The following is a 20,455-nucleotide window of genomic DNA, read 5'->3' as shown; positions in this document are numbered from 1 at the left end:
TGGTCCCCGTTCTTAACCCAATTTTTTTTACATCTAGCAAACAATGTCTCAGTTTTCATTATTCTAACATAAAGAGGGCAATTTTCTGCCCTTCAGAAGGCTTCTCCTCTCCTATATTGACTGGGAAAGAAGCAAGCTTGGCATAACTCCCATGTATCTCTTCCAGTCTGCACCTTTTTTCAATACAGACAGTCAGAACTGTGGAAAATAAATCCGATGAGAGTCTCGTGAGTGCCTTGCACGACACCATTAATACTTCCCTCTCCACTGATATGGAGAGATAATGAGATCGATTTTGACCTTCTTACAGTTATGTCATACTGTCAGCTCAGTCTACTGGTCTGTCACAAAACAGTACAAAGGATCACTTTAAACCTCATCCTCCTCCAAAATTTAAATCTATAACTGAACAAAGTGTCCTCTTTCTTTAGTGAAAACACTACATGTATATTTTATCCACTGCTATTACTCTAGGTTTCAAATTAGTTTTTGGCACTTTGTTTTTGGTTCTCTTTTGCTTTAGTGAAAATGCTTAGACAAGGAAATCCACCAGAAACCATATATCATCCAGATACACTACTGTCACTTTTAACACTACTTCCTTTTACATCTTCAAGTGTAGGAGACACTGAGGAATTCTAACAATTTAGAATTTTATGATAAAGAATTTTGATATCAAGTGAAATAAGGCTGTATCATAATACATTCTCAGTTATTTTGTAACAACAGCAGAATGTGTTTCTAAATGAAAGCATCCAAACACAGCACTTTCAAAATCTGATTGCTCCATTATGATGCAGCCACTTAAAAAACTACACCTCTGCCCTTTAAACAATCACACCCATATGTTAACATTTTGGGCATGCACTGTTTCAGGCCTCTGCTACCATGAAGTATTTATTGAATTATCCCTTCCAAGCTAAAACACTGGAGTATTTAAATTAGAGCTGTACCAATGCAGGCCTAAAAATATTTTGAGATTCCACTATAGATGCTACACAAGCATTTGAAAATTTCTCAGTAAAATTATATGCAGAAAACAGAAAAGTAAGACAGCTTTTTGGAGCACAAAGTAAGTTAAAGCATTTTAGAAAGTATTTAGACTATGTCAACATATTCTTTAATAAAAAAGGAAAAATATATTCAATTACACTATTATTATATCTAGCCCATTTTTCTATAGAAAGGAAAAGACCCACTATGAAACGCTTCCATAGGGATGTGTTCAGTTAATTCAGAGTCTACTTAATTTCACTTTATTTTCTACTGCATCCCAGCCTGAAGGCAAAAAATTTAGGACAAGAGTGAATCTGCAAAATTTATAACATTTAAATGAAATTATCTCAGTCCCAGGACCTCAGTTTTCAATTTTACATGATCACCTAGTACATTTTCCAAAAATTTCACTAGAAGTTCATCCCTAAACTCTAATGCTCCTACTTCCACTAAACTAATCTCTCTCATGCATACACCCCTCATTTCTGCCCAAACAAACTTATTAGGAAGCAGTAAAAGCAATTCACTAAATTAATGATATTCTAGCTCAGGGTGACTTGCAACAAGAAAATAAAAATATGTTTACTTCACTACCTTTGTCATATGATATAGTTCTTACTAATTTTAAGGACACAGCTAAAGCTTTACCCACAAACAAAATTTCCAAAACACAGTTGGAATGTTAGGAGTGATGTAGTGGATAGAAAATGCCTTTTCCAAATTTGTTTGCCAAATAACACTACTTATGTTTCTAAATAGCGAAAAATACCACATAAAACCTTTGTGCTCTAATAAAGAGATGGCAAAATGTAGCATGTTAAAAGCTTACTTGACCTTCAGGAATGCTCAAAATACACCTCTGTCACTTCCCTAGTGAAGAGGCTATTCTAAACCTTTCTTTCAGTTCAATGCAGCCAAGATTTACACAATTGCCTATTCATTACCCTCAACAGATATGTTCCTTTAGTCCTTTGAAGGGTATGTCCAAGAACCCTGGAAAAGGAATAAAAAGATCAGCTTGACACCTCGTATTTTGAAGGGAACCGAGAAACTTTACGGAATAAGTCACACTGCCCTTAGTCATGTTTTACCTCCTGGACTACTTCCCCACATTATATTATCAGGATTTATTTATGATTGCAAACGTTTAATGAAAAGTGGGAAATCTAATTTCAATTTAAGAATATCTAGGCACAGTAACATCAGGAAAAAATTATTTCTAGTGGTCTTGGGGCAGCTTGGATTAATAACTTCATGTTTTTAAGGAAACTCCCACTTTGAATGCTCTCTTTCAATGTTTGCCACTTTCACTTTAAAGTCCATTTCCAAGTTACTGCTGTAAACCCTGAATGACAGCGTTCTGTTTTGTGTAAGGTGGGCACAGGCAGTGAAACAGCAAAGGGTATCTCCAAAACTGTATGTGATGCATCCTGACATATTTGAAATTTTCTACTCCATTTACTCAGAAAACCAAGTTGGGTTTCATTCAGTTTTGCTAAGAACTTCTGAATTCTCAGTCACGTACCCCATCACTCCAACTGAAGCAAAACTAAAGAACTTTTAAGTAAATTTTGTGCATTTTTCAATTCAAGTGTTTTGGGGTGGGGTTTTTTTTGTTTTGTTTTTTTTTTTTTTTTTTTTTGTTGTTGATTTTTTGTGGGTTTTTTTTTTGTTTTGGTTTTGGGGTTTTTTTTGTGGTTTCCTTGGTGTTTTGTTTTTTTTTTTCAAAAGAAGCACTAGCAAATGCAAAGACAGATGAACTTTTCTTCTTGAACAGTTCACACCACTGCAAAACTCAGTGAAGAATAATGTCTGTTGAGGCTTTTCATCATTTTCTGAGACAGGCAAATGGCTCTAAATATGAAAGTAGTGATGCTTGAAACTACAACTTTTACTGATATGACATCATCTCTTTTATAATGGCTTTTCTTGTAAAAATAAGATCATGATGGAACTTGGCTTTTTGACTGCATCTGAGCCATGAGAAAGTCAACAGAGGTGGGGGAAATATAAAGTTCTAAGATAATGTCTTTCTCGACTTCAAACTGCAATTGCTGTTTCTTAAAAGCAGTTCATACACATCCTCATACACATCTTAGTTTTCACTCAAGTTCTTTGTTCTCTTGTTTCCCACACTGCTTAGGGGTCTCAGAGAAACGAGATGGGAGAAGAAAGATACTAGTGCAAGCAAGAACCTTGTTGGGTTTTGACTATAAAACCTCTCAGATTTGCACAATTTTTCAGGCCCAGTTACCTGGCTATCAGTAGCCAGAACCACTTCTAATGCCATCCACAGAAAAGATCTGGAGAGGACTCCCAAAATAGCCTACTGAAGTCCTCCCATGTACAATCAGAAATGGCAGGTTGGGGACCATGAGTCTCTGTCCCTAGCCTTGGAATTTCACTGCAACAGACAAATAATAGTTCCGTGTTTCAGCTTTTCCACAAGAAGGTTTTAGGAAGTCCAGGTTCTGACCTGGAAGAGAGTAATTGCTTTGCCAACCACCTTCAGCACGGCAGTTGAGAGGACTGTCTCATCACACCAAAGGAGTTCTGAGAGCAGTCAGTCCCATCCATGGTTGTTTCTGCTTATTTTACTCCCCATTAAATTCCTCTTTCCCTGAAGAATATTAGGCCTGAGAACAATATAAAAGAGAACAGTGTAACCTCCTATGGATAAATTGGTTCTTCGGACACAACTAGTTTTAAGATTGTGGAATAATTTAACATGAAATTACCTTCAAGCTCCCAAGAAAACTTGAAAGGGCAATGATGTCTTTTTCTATAACTTCCTGGATGTTACAAGGTCAAAACCACATTGTTGCCAGTACTTAGGAATGTCATTAAAAAAAAAAACAAGTCCTATTTCAGCAGACAGGTTAGAGAGCACACAAGGTAGTAAGAAATAGATAGAGTAGTCATTGTCTCATATAAACTTGACACTGAAGTTAAATGGTCCCATTCTTCCTCAGGATTTTGAAAGGTCTGAAACAAAACATAGTCTAAGAATGCCTTTTCAGAAGTATAAATTCCTGTTTGCAGAAAGGAAATCAACCTGTTGCGTTATTTTTCAAACAATCAGCTCCATTTCTTTCACTTTTCACTATACTTTTCTTGAAGACATGCTCAACACCCAAATGGAATCTTGATTCTGTTTCAACTTCTCAGAAACCCTGCCTGTTAACATGGCTCCCAGGAGACCTGCACACATTCCACTTGTCATGTGGTACAGAAAAAGTCCTAGACTCAGGACAGAACCTGGTTGACTGTCTCTACTCAAAGAGCAGCTGGTACTTTTAAGCAGCCCAGACTTGCACTTCCCTAAGTCAACAGATCCTGATACTTCAGCTACATCTATCCTAAGAGTCAGCTACATATGCGTGCAAAGTTGTAAGGACTGCATGACTGCAAGGACACATGCTGGACTTCAGCTTGCTTTTTGGTCCAGTCAGGAGGGGAAAACAGCTTAAAGAAACAGCTCTAATAAAGTAAACCACATGCAGGTAGACTCCTGAACACCTGTCCCTGGGCAGATCCAGTGGCACACTAAAAAAGGCACAAGCCCAGCAGCCTGGTAAGCACTTGCTGGATTGCTGGTCCAACCTACTGGCATTAGTCTGCACATTGAGAGATCCATTAGAAACATCAGATCTTTGTGTCAAAACTTCCTTTGGAATACTCAGTTGGGAAGAAACCTCAGCTGTACTAACACCATATTGCTTGGAAAGGGACCTTTTTGTTTTCATTAATATCCTTTCCATAAATCAAGCTTACAGATGGCACCGAGTATTCCTCTACAGTAACTTGCCATGGTTACAGCAATCACATTTGATCCTGTAAGAAGGAATTTGTGTTCAATGACTGAAGTATTTGAAACATGAAAGAAGCTTTCTCAGCTGCAGAAAATCTGGCAGAGATTCTGTTTTTCCAAACAGTGTCAGGATTTAAATACCACATCACTTCTCAGCGTAAGTTTTCAGACCCAGACAAGCCAACTTTCACACAGAAGGAATCAACACTTGTTTTTTAATACCGGAGAGACTGCTTTGAATGAGCTCCTGCCAGTACTTAAAAGAGAAGCCAAGTCTCTGTATTGAAAAATTCTTTTCACAAATTAATTACCATGCCTCTGTCCAGAACAATGGACATCAAGGGCTATGAAGGATAAAGATTCAATCAGGCATGCATTACATTGGCTCAACATAGGATTAAATTATGGCTGAAGGGTAGAGAATTAAATAGTCCCATGATAATTTTTTTATATACACCGTAAGTACTTGAAACTCACTATGCAGTTACATAAATTTCACATGTGCTCAAAACTGTGATCTTCCTGTGCTTAATAAATGAATTGCTAGCATGTCAAGCAAGTTAAAACCTGTTTGACAAGAGGACACCAAGAAGCCCTGTAATTTCCTGGTCTCATGCGCCAACCAGAAACTTAAAACATGAACAGAAAAAGATTCTCATCCATGCTAAATACCAACAGGATACTGTAGAACCCTTTCCCTAAAGGATTTTTATCAAAGACTTACACTGTTCATCAGTTTTCCTAATTCTTTAAAGTCTATCACTCTGCAGGCAGTTCTTGTTCCAGAAAGATACCCTGAACAGGTTCAGGTACCTTTCTGACAGAAAGAAATACTTACACCGTGCTGTATGTGCACACATCAGATCTCTCATTTTAAATTAGGAGGAAGACAATCTTAAGTTCAAGACTTAGTAAAATGAATAAATCACACAGTAATTCTACCAGCCTTGCTCTTCAGTTACAGGGCTTTCCAAGAACAGGTGGATGCAGATTTTTCTGTATGACAGATACAGAAAAACAATGCAAAGACTGATGAAATGAGACATTTACAGCACAGCACAAATCTGCTTAGTGCAGCAGAGCTGCAAGGCTCCACCATAAATTTGAAACATGGAAGTACCACTGCAACCGCATCCCAGACATTCTTGCTTTTGCCAAACATCTTTACTTGAATCTACTGTGCTAACAGCAGACCAAAGCCATACAACACACAGTGTCCTATGACTTCTGAGGAAGGAAAATAGATTCCATATAAGACACACACATAACGTAACAGCATCCCAAACAAATTCACGGACACAGCCCTCCCAACACCTTGTACAAATAATCCTCTATAAAAACTCACTGACTTTAACCCTTTGAAGGCTTTTGTTGGATTATATTTTGGGAGGGTAAATATATTTCAGTGAGTTTAATCACCACCAAGATGCACAAATTCAAGATCTTAGTGTCAGATTATCTCTCATGGGTTTTTTTGCAGTCATCTTACCAGTCATCAGAACACAGGCCTGCGCACATACCCCAACATCAATGTTCAAATCATTTAGCCAAATACCCTACCATACACAGAGAAGTTGGGCATCTCTCCAACACAGATATAAAATTTTGTTCGAGAGCGAAAAGTCCTGAACACCTATTTAATAATTAATTATTTGAAAAATTTATTGAATAAAAGGGGAAAAAAAAAGGCTGGAAAGTAGGCAACACATTATGATGAATTTAGAAAACCTAGATACAGCAAAAGGAGCAGCTCAGTAGGAAAAAGGAAAAAACATGAAATGTCTTACATATTCCAGCTGATGGCCCAGGAAACCACACCTCCTCTGTCATTTTTGTACACAGTCTAGCACTACCGCATAGTGCTGACACCATGCTAGAAGGGGTAGTGTTTAAATGGAACTGTCACCTGCTCCACCTGTCTTCATGTACACATACTGGCACTTCTGCCTGCAAGATGACACTATGCTTCCTGACTGATGGGAAAGAGAGGGAGGTTCCCAACGCTGAGTCTCTGTGCTCCTCTTTCAGCCTGCTATGTTTAAAAAAGTTGGTTAGACAACATACCAGAGAAGTAGAATTTGCTAAAATATTACTGAAAAGGATTTAAGTGTAAGTTCAGCTGCAAGCAGATAACCATTCCCAAGGATTTCAAAGTTAATGCATCTGTTAAAGTTGGTTTGGGAATTATGTCAGAAAAAAAAAGAACAGGAAGGAAGTGACCTACTTGAATGAAAGACTCATTCAGAGGTTTACATGTTCAGATCCCCTCAAAACAGGCTGACAAGAGGTATTTGCATATATTTCCTTAAGTACAAACTGTGAAATGTCACACAGTATAACTCTTGATTAATCCATTAGGTTCATATAGACCCAAGATTTTTTCCACTATCTTTCTATTCACTGCCTATTTCTGTTCACACAAGAAAGTACTCCTCCTGTTTCCTAAGTACAACCAAATGCTTAAGAATCAGAGTAGAGACTAAAACCAAAATGGCAGGTTAGCTGTGAAAGAACAATGAGTAGTTTGAATAAAAGCAACCTGTGCTATAGACATTCAGAGATCTTTCATGTTCAAATTCCAATTTAAAATAGGATGGCCAAGATCTGAAGTCCTTATGACTCTTTACTTCTTTTGCCTTTCTTCATCCTTTTAATTCACTCAGAAGCTGTCAATGAACTCTAAAAACTACGTAACAGAAGCTTTAGCAGGATTCTAATTTTGGTCACAGATAACTAAGTAGAGCAATTCTAGATAATATTAGCTGAGATTTATGATGCATTCAACATCTTCAGATGTACAAGAGTATTTTTGGGCATCACTTGGAAAGACAATATTCAATGTACAGCTGGTAAATTTTACTCCTTTTTTTTCTCCTATTTCTATACAAGAAGCATATTCATGCTGCACTTTCTCAATTTTTTTCCCAAAGGATCTATTTCTTCAGCAAGAGGAAACACAAGTCTGGTCAAGCCCCACTTTCAAGGGATGAGACGATCAAATTTAGAAGTTACATAAACCTTTGTCACTTCTCTGAGCAAGATGTACCAATAATTAGGGGAAGACCTGCCCTCTTGATGCAACTTGGGATAAGAAAGGTCGGTCAATTTTTTCTGAACTCCACATATGTTGTGTTATTTCTGTTTCATTTCTGTTGCATTATTTCTTAACTAAATAAATAAGAAAAAAAACCATAATTATTTGTTTTACCTACCACTATCGAAATCCCTTGTCCCAGAAAGAAAGAGCACCTATAAAAGCCTAGATCAAGTTCTTGGTAATGGAACTGCTCTTATTTTTTTATACACTTCCCAGCTGCTGTCAAGCCTCAGAGCTTCCACATTCTACTCAGGCCAACTAGGGGTTTGTCAATGATTACACTTCCTATTAAAAGATAATAGGAAAGTCACCTTAAAAAGGTATTTTTAAAAAATCATTTTAGAGAACTGTATTGGGGCATTGCCTCTTCATTGTCTCTTTAACCGACTGACAAAAGGATCAAACATGAGAACTGTGACTTCTATCAACAAGTGAGAAGATGATAGACTGGAAAGTAAAGGGGAAGAGCTCTTTCCATCTCTCTGAATCCCTGACACCACATTTCCAACAGGTTGTAGAAACTATTTCTATAACACTAAGCCTTTATTCTGTATGGAAATCACTGCTGGGATTCTAAGATCTTGTATCAAGATGATTTCACTTGAAAACACATCTCCAGTTCATTGTTAACACAGGCTGACCTCGAACTCCTGACTCCATCCTTCTTCCTTACATCAGAAGACTGAACCTAGAAGCTTTAAAGTCATTGCTTATTGCTGTAAAATTGGAAGTGTTTTCCAAGTGATACAGAATACAAAGAACTACCTGTAGAATGACTGAAGTGAGTGAGGGAAAGATGAGCCAGTTGCTTCAGCTTGTTCCCAATTCTGGATATAGATACAGGACAATGTGAGGGATGTTAGGAAGGATGTTTTTTAATCACAGCAATTGAGACAGGGATGTTTCCTTATTATCTGTGCATTTCCACAGATAGTTGAACTTGCTTCCAGGCACAGGATACCATACTGTCAGACTAACTTGAAAGAGCATTTCTATTGCTAGTCAAGAAGTCTTCCCTTTAGCTCCAGACAACCACCTGTTACCAGCACAGACATGTAAGTTCAAAGGACTCAACAACCCAAAATTCAAACTATTAGAACGTTCTTCCTTAAATCCCAACACACTTTATCTTTCTGTGTTTATCAAAACCCCATACTGAAGGCAGAAGAACCTTTAAAGCCACACCAAGATCTTGGCCAAGGCTAGGGTCCATTTTATACAGAGTGCCTCTGTGGAAGACAGGATCAGAAGGAACATGTCACATAGCAGCAGTCAGATTTCTGGAGAGCAGGTAAATAAACAGGCATAGCTCCAGTGTTTGGAGGCTAAACATCTATTTCTGCTGTTTCACCTGGACATATCATTAGGCAGAACGGAGCAATGGCCCACCAAAGAACAACCTGTGGGTATCCTGGTCAGTCTGACATGCTTACTAAATTAAGATATAGGTAATCATTAATCTGCTGCAAACTTGCCACCAGCTCTGTTACCAAAACAAGAACTAGTACTGGGCTCAATCTTCACAGAAGGCTACAATGCTGCACATATCACATCTCAGTTATCAAGCACTTCAGCAAAAATCCATTGTCAATTATTTAAAGAAACTAAACAGTAATCCAATCCAAGGATAAGAGTTTCTCATGTTTAATCAAACAGATCTCCAGTGCACAGTAGCAATTTATATATGAATACTGGTCCATTAAGAAGTTGAGACCAGTTTTGAAATGGAAGCATTCTGAACAGTAGAAGCAACCAACACAAATTACATAAACAATCCACAACCTAATTTAATTCAAAAAATCTTCAGCTTAAACATTAGCCAGATTCTGTGAGATTACCTAGGGAAAATGTCATGTATGCTTACTTTGTTTTTATGCTTTCCTAGACAGTTTATGGATGCTGGGCTTTCTGTTTACAGACAAGCGTTCTTTTTTTTAAGATACAAATGTATGCATATATATATACCCACACACATCTTAACACACATATATAAAAAAACCTACATTTTATTAAAAATTCCTTCTTTTTCTGTATGTTTCCATGTATGTATGCAGTCATGTGCATACATAGTGAACAGAGTGAAATATACATATTTTTAAAGGGCGTTCAAAAGACAGATTGTGACTTCCAATCCATTACTGGATTGGAACAATTACAGTGATGCCTTTTCCTGGTCTTAAAAAGAATATAAGAAAAAAAGAAAAGGCAAAAATCTTCATGGCATCAACAGGAACAACCCTGTTCAGTTCAAATGGGTAATATGCTAACATAAAGATCACATCAAGCAAGAGAAAGTTCCTGATGCAGGGTCTTTCTTCAGTGCAATATTAGGGAGTAGGAATCTTTTTCTTACAGGTAGCCACACCCACAGCTGCTAACCTGTGCCTGGCATTTCAGGTCATCCTCTTGCATTTATACTGGCTCCCTAAAGACTTGCAGAAGAGCAGGGAAAGAAGAAGAGTGGCAAATGCATAATCTATTCTCTACTAAGGGATGGACTTTCTGGAGACCTTCAAGTCTTACGCCTTTAGCATTATCAGTCATTCTGCTGTCTTAGTTTTCAATCCCCTCTGCAAAGCTATCAGATCTTTTTGGAAGCTGCTAATTTGCAGGCCCAGGGCAATTACACAAGATGTTATTTTAGTCATGGACAGTGCATTAAATTTTGGATTCTGCCGCTGTTGACATTAGCACAATGAATTCTTCACCAGTTTTTGGATAATGACGTCTAGACACTTGGGGACCACATTATGCATTTTTTTCCCTATCTGGAACTGAATTTAAGGCTATCCAGACACGAAATTTTCTGGCCCCAGCTTCTTCTCATCAGGAGACATCCATGTCTTCTATCTTCTTGAAAATCTGCCCAGAGATAACATTAACAGGAGCTCCTGATAGATTCTGCATGGTTTCAGAAGCTGCACTGCATGTTAGAAAAAGGAGTTAGATGGACCTTCAGTCTGACCCAATGACAGTTCTTAATATTTGAAAACCTACTATATTAAAGGGGACCAAAGTACTTTCAGGTTTGCAACAGACTTACATGTTACACACCTAGGCTGTAGGAATTCATATGCAACACAAGTAACAAGTTTTACCCTTTAACATTGTATTTAATATTGCATTAGTACATAATACTCCTGCACTTTGATACCAGATGCCAACTACAGAACTAAAGTGACTGCCTCTACAGATATCCTGCCTAGTCCTGTATTCAACACAAACAGGAAGTCATATTCTGAGATCTCAAAACACCAAAGATTTCCTTCTACTTCAAAGCAGAACTGTATTATTATAAAGTTAATTTACAAATTAATCTCCGTAGTCTTCTCTCATCTAGTGCTTAAGCTCATTGTTGCTTCTTAAAGTAAGTGAAATCCAAATACAAACAGGTCATTTATATAAATGCATATGCATCCCATTGTGGTTCACAATCATCTATCCACAGATTTGCCCTTCCTGCTGAAGTTCATGAAAAAAAACAGGAAAAAAACATTTTCCTGACTGTCTCCCCTGACTAACTCTGTTCCTCTGCTTATTTCACACTGACTGGCTTTCTGTCCAAGGATTTTGTAACAGCGGTAAAAGTAGTAACTTGCTTTATTCATGAAGCTTACTGACAAACTAGTGGAAAGCTTTCAAACCCAGAATTCTGGAAATACAGATTTAACAAAAAAATTGCTCTAGCTAGACTTGGTTAAATGTCACAGTTGGAAGATTTAGTCTGCCTACTCTCTGCTTATTAAGGAAATATTTCCAGTATTTCCAAATTAAGAAACTCTACAACTGAGACTAACTGAATACAGCATGAGATGTATGAAGTTGAGGAGCAGAACAGATACCTACCTGACAGAAATAAAAGTTATGGGTGAAAAAAAGTTCATGTTAACCTTTCAAATGCAAGTATTCTTAGCTTTGCCAGTCTAGTTATAAGGAAGAATAGTAAGCATTAGAAGTGATCTAAATTTTGAAGTAATTACATAAAAATAAAACTCAATGTATTAACTCACCCTGGAGGAAAAAACAGAGTAATCTAATTCAAACTCGTCTATGGCTGTCCAGAGAGATTACCTCCTGGAAGTGCAGTAATTATATTTGTAAAGTAAAATCATTTATGCCTAGGGTATAGAAGCCCAAGGGACTTAATTTTTTTATTATTATTTGAAATATGTAAAAGCTTTATCATGACATCCATAGTAAGGAAAGAGCTTTGTGCAGAAAAGTACACATTCTGTGCAATGGCCTTTATCAGAAGTGGTAAACAGGTTAAGTGTAACTAGTAAAACTGTATCACACCAGATGTCACATATGAACGGACATACAGTTACACTTTTCCCTACAGGGCCCAAACATTCGAAGCTAAGTAGTACTGTTCTGAAACTAATTACACAAGCATTTCTTGCCAAATTTGTAATTAGACTAACTCTTACAATTCTAAAGAAAGGATTCTTAATGGTTTCCCTGCATGTTCCTCTATGTAGGTTTTTTGCTAGTACCTTACTAATAAAATTACCAACCAAACACTATATTCTTACAAGCTCATACTTAAAGTGTCTTAGTGCAACAACTCCAGTTAACAGCAACACCTAACAGTACCATTCTGACAGCCTCACTGTCATACAAAACTCTCAAAACAGTTGCAGTTTTTGGAGAAACAAGGTCTGTGGTCAACAAGGCCTAACTTAGGTCTTGTCTACAAAAGAGAACTCTACCAGAAGCCAGAAGCTCAAGGTTTGAACAGTTAAAAAGAGACAAAGTAAAACAATACCAGAAACTTGAAATAATCTATGAAGCATTCAGTTATCTCAGAAATCCCAAATTACAACAATGGGCCTTGAGACCTTCCACTTTATGAGGAATCCACCTGCTGAACAGTCCGTCCTTCCCTTTTCCATTTCCTATTCATTAGTACCAACAAAGTTCTTCCTTCTGAAGGCCCTCAGTACTTTCCTGAACAGCATGGAATCTGATGTAAGACTGAGAACTGTGTGGTAAACTTGGTAAGAACTACACATTTCTTTCTGCTGCTGTTTAGTTAGTCTGTGCTGTTTGCAGAGCTATTTGCCAAGATTTGACACAGTTAAATGTGCACGCTGCAATTCATAGCTAATAAATTCTGTTCAGCAGTAAACCTGCCTGCTTCCAGGGGACAGTACAAACAGTCCCAACAGAGATTGCACCAATCTCCCCAGCTAATAGACTGCTGGATGGGAGAGTCATTTTTTGATCCAACTACAAGAGCAAGATTTCTAACTGAATCAATTTTTGGCAACAGCGGATTTTTTTTGAACAAATTTAGCTACTTATTTGTTAAGAAGCACCAGCTTATTTATCAGTGTACTCAGCTAAGCAAGCAGGCATCCGCACGACTGGAGCTGGCTTCTGTCACTCACCCGGAGCCGTGGCCCCGACGGCCCCGAGCCCATCCCAGCGCCGCTGTCCCGGTGTGGCCACTGGAGAGCGCACTTGAGCCACCTTTCCGAGCAGACCCGGCACGTTCGGACTCCGCACTCGAACTTGGAAATCATTCAATAAAAATCGCTTTTCTGCACCTTTTTAACAACATACAAAGCCTCTTACCTTCTCACCAGTGTACACACACACTTAATCTCCCATACCAATAGCCCGATTTCAAACAATGTCTGGATCTCTAAGACTTACCCGTTGGGAGCCAGTGGTGTGAGCATGGCAGACACAAGGACAGACAGATGCATGGATGGATTTTTTTTTCCTATCAAATTATGTGCCAAACTCAGGAAACATTTCAAGTGCCAACTCTTCAGTGCTCTCATACTTCTTTCTCTTCGTGTATTTATGGCCTGTCCTCAAAACTGCCCAAACGTTTCTACCCCCAGCAATGGGAACTCAAAGCAGATGTGAGGGTTCTCAACCATCAGTCAGAGCAATTCAAGCACAGTCATTGCTTCTCTGTGACCAGGTAATGTTACAGAAGTGCTTATTAAAACCCAGCAACACTGGTTACCAGTTTATCTTGCTTCCCAAAGCACAATGACTCAAAGGTAGTGTGTCCATTTGATCCCTCTTGAGACAAGACACCTCTGAGACTGTTGCAGAGCTAATGACGGACAACTTCTCTCACACAACAGGCTCACACCAAGGTTGAATTTTATCCAGCAGCAAGTGGGCCACTCCACATAAAGCTATGAAAGAATGAAACAAAATTCCCAGAGCCAAAACCAGTGTTTCACTTGATAATTAAGCCTCAGATGAACACTGCTTTAAATACCACACATAGCAGTGTACACCCAGAGTTTGTCCTCAGGGAGGATCACATAAGGCAAATGCCAACTACATCAAGCAACAAGCTCCTAGAAGTTGCTAAAATACTACAAAGATTTAATCTGTATAAAGGAGCTTCACTGGTCAGAAGTGATCGAATCAAGCACTGCTCATCACATTTTGCTGTTCCATACCAAATCTACTGTAAGCAGCAGAGCCGTGCCAGTAGATCTGGGAAGAGGGACTGTCTGCCTGATTTGAATTCAGATGACTGAATGCCCTACTGTCACACACTCCATGAACATTAAGTTTCACTTACCAACTTCTCCCTGGTCTGCATGCATGTTCTTTACCAAAGAATGCGTAAACTGAACTTTCAATTGTTAATTACACCTCCTTCTAATGATCTGAAGAATGCATGAGAAGCTGTAAACAGCAGTATGACTACAGCAAACTTAATAATGTTCAAGCAATTTGTGTCCAGCAACCCTGTCCTTTGCTTCAGCACAACAGCTCACAGTACAGTAAGCCAGAATGGCTTGGAAAGGAGAAACAAACTTTTCTCTCACTTAATTCACTAGAATACAGTTTGTCTTCCCATTTTGAGAACTTCTGCTGCATAAGCAGTTTCATCTTGCCAAAACAACTTCTGTAAACTTCAACAGAGGATCAGGAAAGGCATGGGGTGGAATTTTAATAAGATACGTAAAGGCTGACTTACCAACTGGCCCACTGACTTGTTAAAAAAATAAATCAACATCATATAAAAAGTTGTTGACATGTTTTACATACAAAACCTCTGACACGATACCTGCAGTCAGATCTCTGAACAACTAATGAATGAACATGGAATAAAATATTTAAAAAAAAAAAATTATCAAGGAATGGAATAACACAGTCAGAATGGCTGATTTCTCTTTCTTTTATGCCCCTGCTGATTTACTTGAGGGGTCCCCTACCTTGCATTACTAGTCTTAAGAAAAAACTTTACCCAGTCTTTTTACCCTCAGTCTATTTATCCTCAATCTACTTTCCTCCATCCTGTGTTTGGATATTTTAAAAGGTATCACTTAAACTTTTCATTAATGCATATTTGACCAGTGGGTGGAGATAATTAGAAAATTAAACCCAAACTATTTGAGTAGCCACTCTTACTACAGAAGCAATATTTAAATGCCAGAACTCTTTCAATAAAAGAGGCTGAAGTAATCTACCTTAAAATAAAAATGTAAACTCCTTCTAACATCCTCATTTTCATTATTTCAACAGTATCTTGACAAAATGTTTGCAATCAAAATGTAAAGGCTTAAAGCTTATTTGAAATCAACAGTTGTGTCTCCACCTACTGGAAAAGTGAATTTAACTGAACCAGTAATTTGATCCTTTGGGATTTGGGTAATGAGAAGCTGCATGAGGAGCAATCTTTTTGTGTAAGATACAAAGAATTTGTGTGTCTCATGTGTCATCATGTTTCATGTCCCCCTGCCCCAAAAACAAGTTTATAGAAACTGTCATTCTCTGCAGTAAGCATGGATTTCATGGAGTCCCTACTCTCAAACAGCTGCTTGTCAGAATGTAAAACTAGTCAATACTCTTAAGAAACATGTATATATAATTTATTAAATAACATTTGTTGCTAGTAAATCTGAAATGCCACCTGATTTCAGTATCTTTCTCATTTCCACCATGGTTTCATGAGACCTGGACACTAGAATAAGTTCTTTAAATAACTGATGTGTAAAACCCAAAGAATGGTTGCTAATATGAAACATTCGTAGTATGAAACACTTTTTTCTTTTAAGCCACAGACCTTGAAAATAATTAAAACATGATGGCAAGAGTAGATAACATCCCATTTTTCAATTTTATTGTTATTATTTAACACAGGTTGTGAAATTACTGTAACTTCAAAGACTCTTAAGTAACCCAAAATAGGGAAGTAAATGTTTATATATGGAAAATCCCCTGTCCTAATCTCTCTTTTTATCTTTTTTTTGGTCTCCATTATTCTTCTAAGAATGACACCAGCCATAACTACATAATTCATGCCTGCTTTATTCTGAAAAAAAGCAATTTTAAGCCACAGGATAGTACATTATCATCACCATGCTTTATTGTGCTACAGTTTTGCTGTAATATAGCCTGAGATCCAACTGCAGATGCTTATAACGACCATGGCATCATAAAAGCCCTCTAACAGTATTTGTGACCACATCTGTATTTCAGCCTCTCACATGTCACACTGAACTAAACTTCCTCTTCTCCAGCACCCTTTATGAGCTTCCTCCTTGTGGGGGGGACAGTAAAACCACTTTTCCCTCTCACTGACTTGCTCTTAACCCCGCCATCATATTCTACGTCATATTTCCACACAAGTAAGTCCAATAGTGTCTGTACCCCTCCAGTTGCAGGATGCTTCTAAAAAGTCAGGTTTTTACCACATGTGCAAGGCAAACTCATCCAGGTTTTACCCATTTTTAGCTTAAACACAGAATATGACAGGGCATTTTATTTTAATATATGTAAGCTTTTCATCCTTTCATGTCTTGAGACTATTATTCCTTCCACATCTGCATGGAGACTGTCACAATCCCAAGTGCATACCTGTCTCTTAAGTAAAAAGAAATTCCTCTCACTTTTTCTACAGCATGAGAAAAGATTCACTGACCAGTGTCCTGCACAGAGGATCAAAGGGCACACACAAGCCTGGCACAGTCACACCCAATGAGAACTTTAAATCACTTGGCAGAAAGTATGGGTTTAAAGCAGGAAACTGAACTTTTAGAAAATGGCATTCAAACTACAATTTCTACAAACAAATACATTTAGAACAACACAAGGATTCAGAATGAGTCACTGTACAAAGAGACTATACTGAAGAGTCTTTTGCTTGTCATTTTGGTACTGTGAAGTTTTCTCCAGATCACTGACCTCTGTCTCTGCACATAGAAATACCCAACACATGGACCTAATAGCAAACTGGAGCTTGATGCTGACCGAAGATACCCAGTGTTGAGGATAATGCTCTGATCACATCCTTAACAGCTCAAAATGAAGCCAAATTATTTGATAGATTACTTGGTTTCCCTGCTTTCACTATGGTTAAATACCAACTAAAAATGCCACAACTAGGAAGTCATACTGCCAAGACTTCCGTTCCTTTCTACCTCCCTGAGGTTTACATAGACACAAATTCAGAAAAAGGAAAAAAAAGATCAGATTAAAATTTTATGATCTAAATAAATGTCCTGAAAGTCAGGATTCTTGCAGATATTCATCCTCTCTATTAGCCTTTGTTAAAACTCTTTCATATTATCCAGGCATATTTTCATTACTCCCTTTCTTATTTTTCTCTTATTTAAAAAAAAAAAAATCATGATTTAATAGCTTCCACTATTTTTTAAAGAAAAAAAAAAGGCACAAAAAAGAGGTATTTCAAAAAAGGTCCAACTGCACGTATGTTGCAACAGCTTTGCAATAATTTTAAAGACTTAGAGTATGCAGTTAGCCCACTAATAGAGCAGCAGGACACCATTCCACAGAGCTAGTACAGTATATTTGTCAATAATTTCCATATTAATTAGTTCTCAACAAGACAAGCTGAAAGAGCAGTGATCCATAAGATCTAAAACAAATGCAAGCACCCTGAATTCAAGGAAACTGAATATACACCCTTTTGGTTAGATGTCAAAGATTCCATTAAAAAAACAAACAAACAAGCAAAAACTCCAAAACCTAAAGAACAAAATAAAAACCAGCAATGCTACCAGCGTTGTGATACCATACCTCAGTACTGCAGATTTTTCACAGCAACATAGATCTCAGGTAATCTATCTAGTGTGATACTTTGAGAACAAATTAAGGACACAAGATCATCAGTTCCAAGCATTTCAAGGGAGGGAAGAAAAAACTAAAGATTTCTCTGAACGGTCCTTTAAAAATCACATTTAAATGAGCTCAAACTAGGACTCCAATTGTCAGCACTTTATTTAAATGAGAATTTTCTCTGTGTCCTTTTTAAAAAGAAATTTTTGGCAGATGCTGTATGGTCCAACCACATGTCAAAGTGTTAAAAGCCAACCACCTCAGCAGAAATAAAAGGAAACATTATGATGCTAGTGTCAACCCCACCAGTTTAACAGACACTATCTGTTCAGAAGCAGCATGCTAAGATTTCAAAGCCTCCTCTAGTCCGACATCTATTTATAGCTGCTCAGTCTCTGTACAATTTCTAGCAGCCTCTCCTCCTCTCAAAGCCAAGTGGGAGAAGTTTAATGGATATAATCCTGAGCCTTGTGCCGCAAGATGGCCAGAAGATCTGCAACTCTCCTCCAGCAAACCCATGAGCAGGGTAGACCAGGTGTTAGGAGAACAGACTGGTTAAACCTACACAGGAGCCAAATACATGGGATAAACGTTCCCTCTATGTTTTAGGAACACACACATTTTTCCTCTGCCAGCAAGTTGACAGTCTGAAGCTGACACATCAGCATCAGAGCTTCAGCAAAAGATACCTGTCTGCTTCCTCCTCAACACTGATCAACAGCCTAAGCCAGCTGCCTTGCAAGCCAAGACAGAAGCTATTCAAGCCAGCTTTGACCCCCGGACAGCAGCAATGTCATCCAAGCACCTTCCCACTTAAAGCTACTACTGTACATTGCACCTTCCCCAAAGAAACTCATAGGCTTGCTGGCTTTTTTTCCATGCAGTCTCTACCACCCAGCCATGCACGTTTTATAAAGCACTGATCCAGGTGGGCTCTCCTTCATCTCCATCAGATGTAACATCGCAGGAAGGGTGCAGATATTTTCCCGCATACGGAGCACAACGCCACAGGCTGAACTCTGGTACAAGCTCCGCACATCCATCCCTGGTTGTACCTCTCCTCCACGTACATCCACTTGCCTGTAGTACTCGTACAACGACCGAGGAGATGACAGCACTGCTGGAAACTCCTGCCCACCCGATCACAACCACATTTTCACCCCTTTCCCCAGTCAGAGGCAGACGGAAGGGGAGGGTTGACTTCCTCGGGTAGAAAATAGGCAGGGAAAGGCCGGGACAGAGATCAAGAGAGGAGGAATCACCCCAAAGGGAGAGGAGATAATCCCCGAGAGGCGAGGCTGCGGAGGAGCATAAACGCGGAGGGAGGGACAGGGACAGCGAACTGGGGGGATAATCCAGCAGAGAAGGGGGGAGATAATCCCCTCGGAGGGGGGAGGCGGAGGATCCCGGAGAGGGAGGGGCGGGAAACCTGATAATCTCCAGGAGGAGAGAAAATACCGGGAAAGGGGGTGGGGGAAGAAGGGTGGGCGGGTGGATAATCCGGAGCGGCAGATGAAGCGCGAGTCTCCCGGGGACGCATCCGGAGGCGGGAGGAGGAGGGTTAATCCCCGCTCTGGGGGCAAAAATCCCTCTTCCCGGACTCCGGCGCTGCCATGTTCGCTCCCCTGCAGGCCCGCCCGGCCCCGCTACCTGCGGACGGCTCTTCCCGCCTCACGCCACACGCACACGGGGCGCCTCCGCTCCCGCCGCCGGGTCGAGGGGATCGGCCGGGATAGCTAAGGGATCCCGCCTCCCACCACCATTTCCCCGCCGGCTCGGAGGGACGGGAGAAGGGAGCAGCCGGGCGGGCGAACCCTCCCTCCCTCCCCGCCCGACCACGCGACCTCCCCGCCGGTACGGGAACTCACCGGCCGGCACCGACTCCCGCCGCTCCCCGTCCCCTCCTCCCTCAGCGGGCGCCGCTCGGCCCCATGGACGATCCCGGGCGCGCGGGGCTGCCGGAGGGACGGCGCGAGCCGGAGGTGCCGCCGCCGCTCTGCGCCCGCCTCGGCGCGCGCCGCCGGCGTGGCTGTGGCACGCGCTCCCGCCGCCGCTCCTCTGCCCCGCCCACCCCCGGCGAGCGCGCGCGCGCGCGCAGCCTCCGCGGCAGTGGCGCGCGAGCGCCTCCCTCGCTCCCGGCGGGAGGGAGAGCGCGCCTTTGCCTCGCCCCCTCCCCCCCCCCCCCCCCCGTGTGAGGGTGAGGGGGCGAGAGGGGTCGGCGAGTGTGAGACACCGAGGGCGTGGGAGTGCGCGTGACTGCGCGTGTCTCAGCGTGTGCGTGTGTGACTGCGTGTCACTGGGTGCGGGTGCGTGTCTGTGAGGCGGGCGGGGGAGGCGCGGGGCCGTGTGGGGACACGCGTGTGTTCGTGTCAAAGCACGCGTGTGTGAGGGCCGCCGAGCGCCTTGAGCGCTGGCGAGGGAGGAGGGAGCGAGCGTGCCCGTGTGCGAGCGTGCCCGTGTGCGAGCGTGCCCGTGTCCTGTCGCCG

General features: G+C 40.4%; 1 protein-coding gene across 2 annotated transcripts in view; it reads right to left on the bottom strand.

Moving 5' to 3' along the window:
* PALS2 (protein associated with LIN7 2, MAGUK p55 family member) overlaps positions 1-20,005 on the bottom strand; it is a 58,939-nt gene extending 38,934 nt beyond the window's left edge. For both annotated transcript variants that reach the window (XM_069007125.1, XM_069007124.1), the window contains exon 1: positions 19,838-20,005. The gene's annotated coding sequence lies outside the window, so the exon portion shown is untranslated. The remainder of the gene's footprint in view (positions 1-19,837) is intronic.
* Between the last annotated feature and the right edge of the window lie 450 nt (positions 20,006-20,455).

Source organism: Aphelocoma coerulescens, chromosome 2, assembly GCF_041296385.1.
Source record: "Aphelocoma coerulescens isolate FSJ_1873_10779 chromosome 2, UR_Acoe_1.0, whole genome shotgun sequence".
NCBI lineage: Eukaryota > Metazoa > Chordata > Aves > Passeriformes > Corvidae > Aphelocoma > Aphelocoma coerulescens.
The sequence above is the reverse complement of the archived record's forward strand: the minus strand, read 5'-3'. Positions and strand labels throughout refer to the sequence as shown.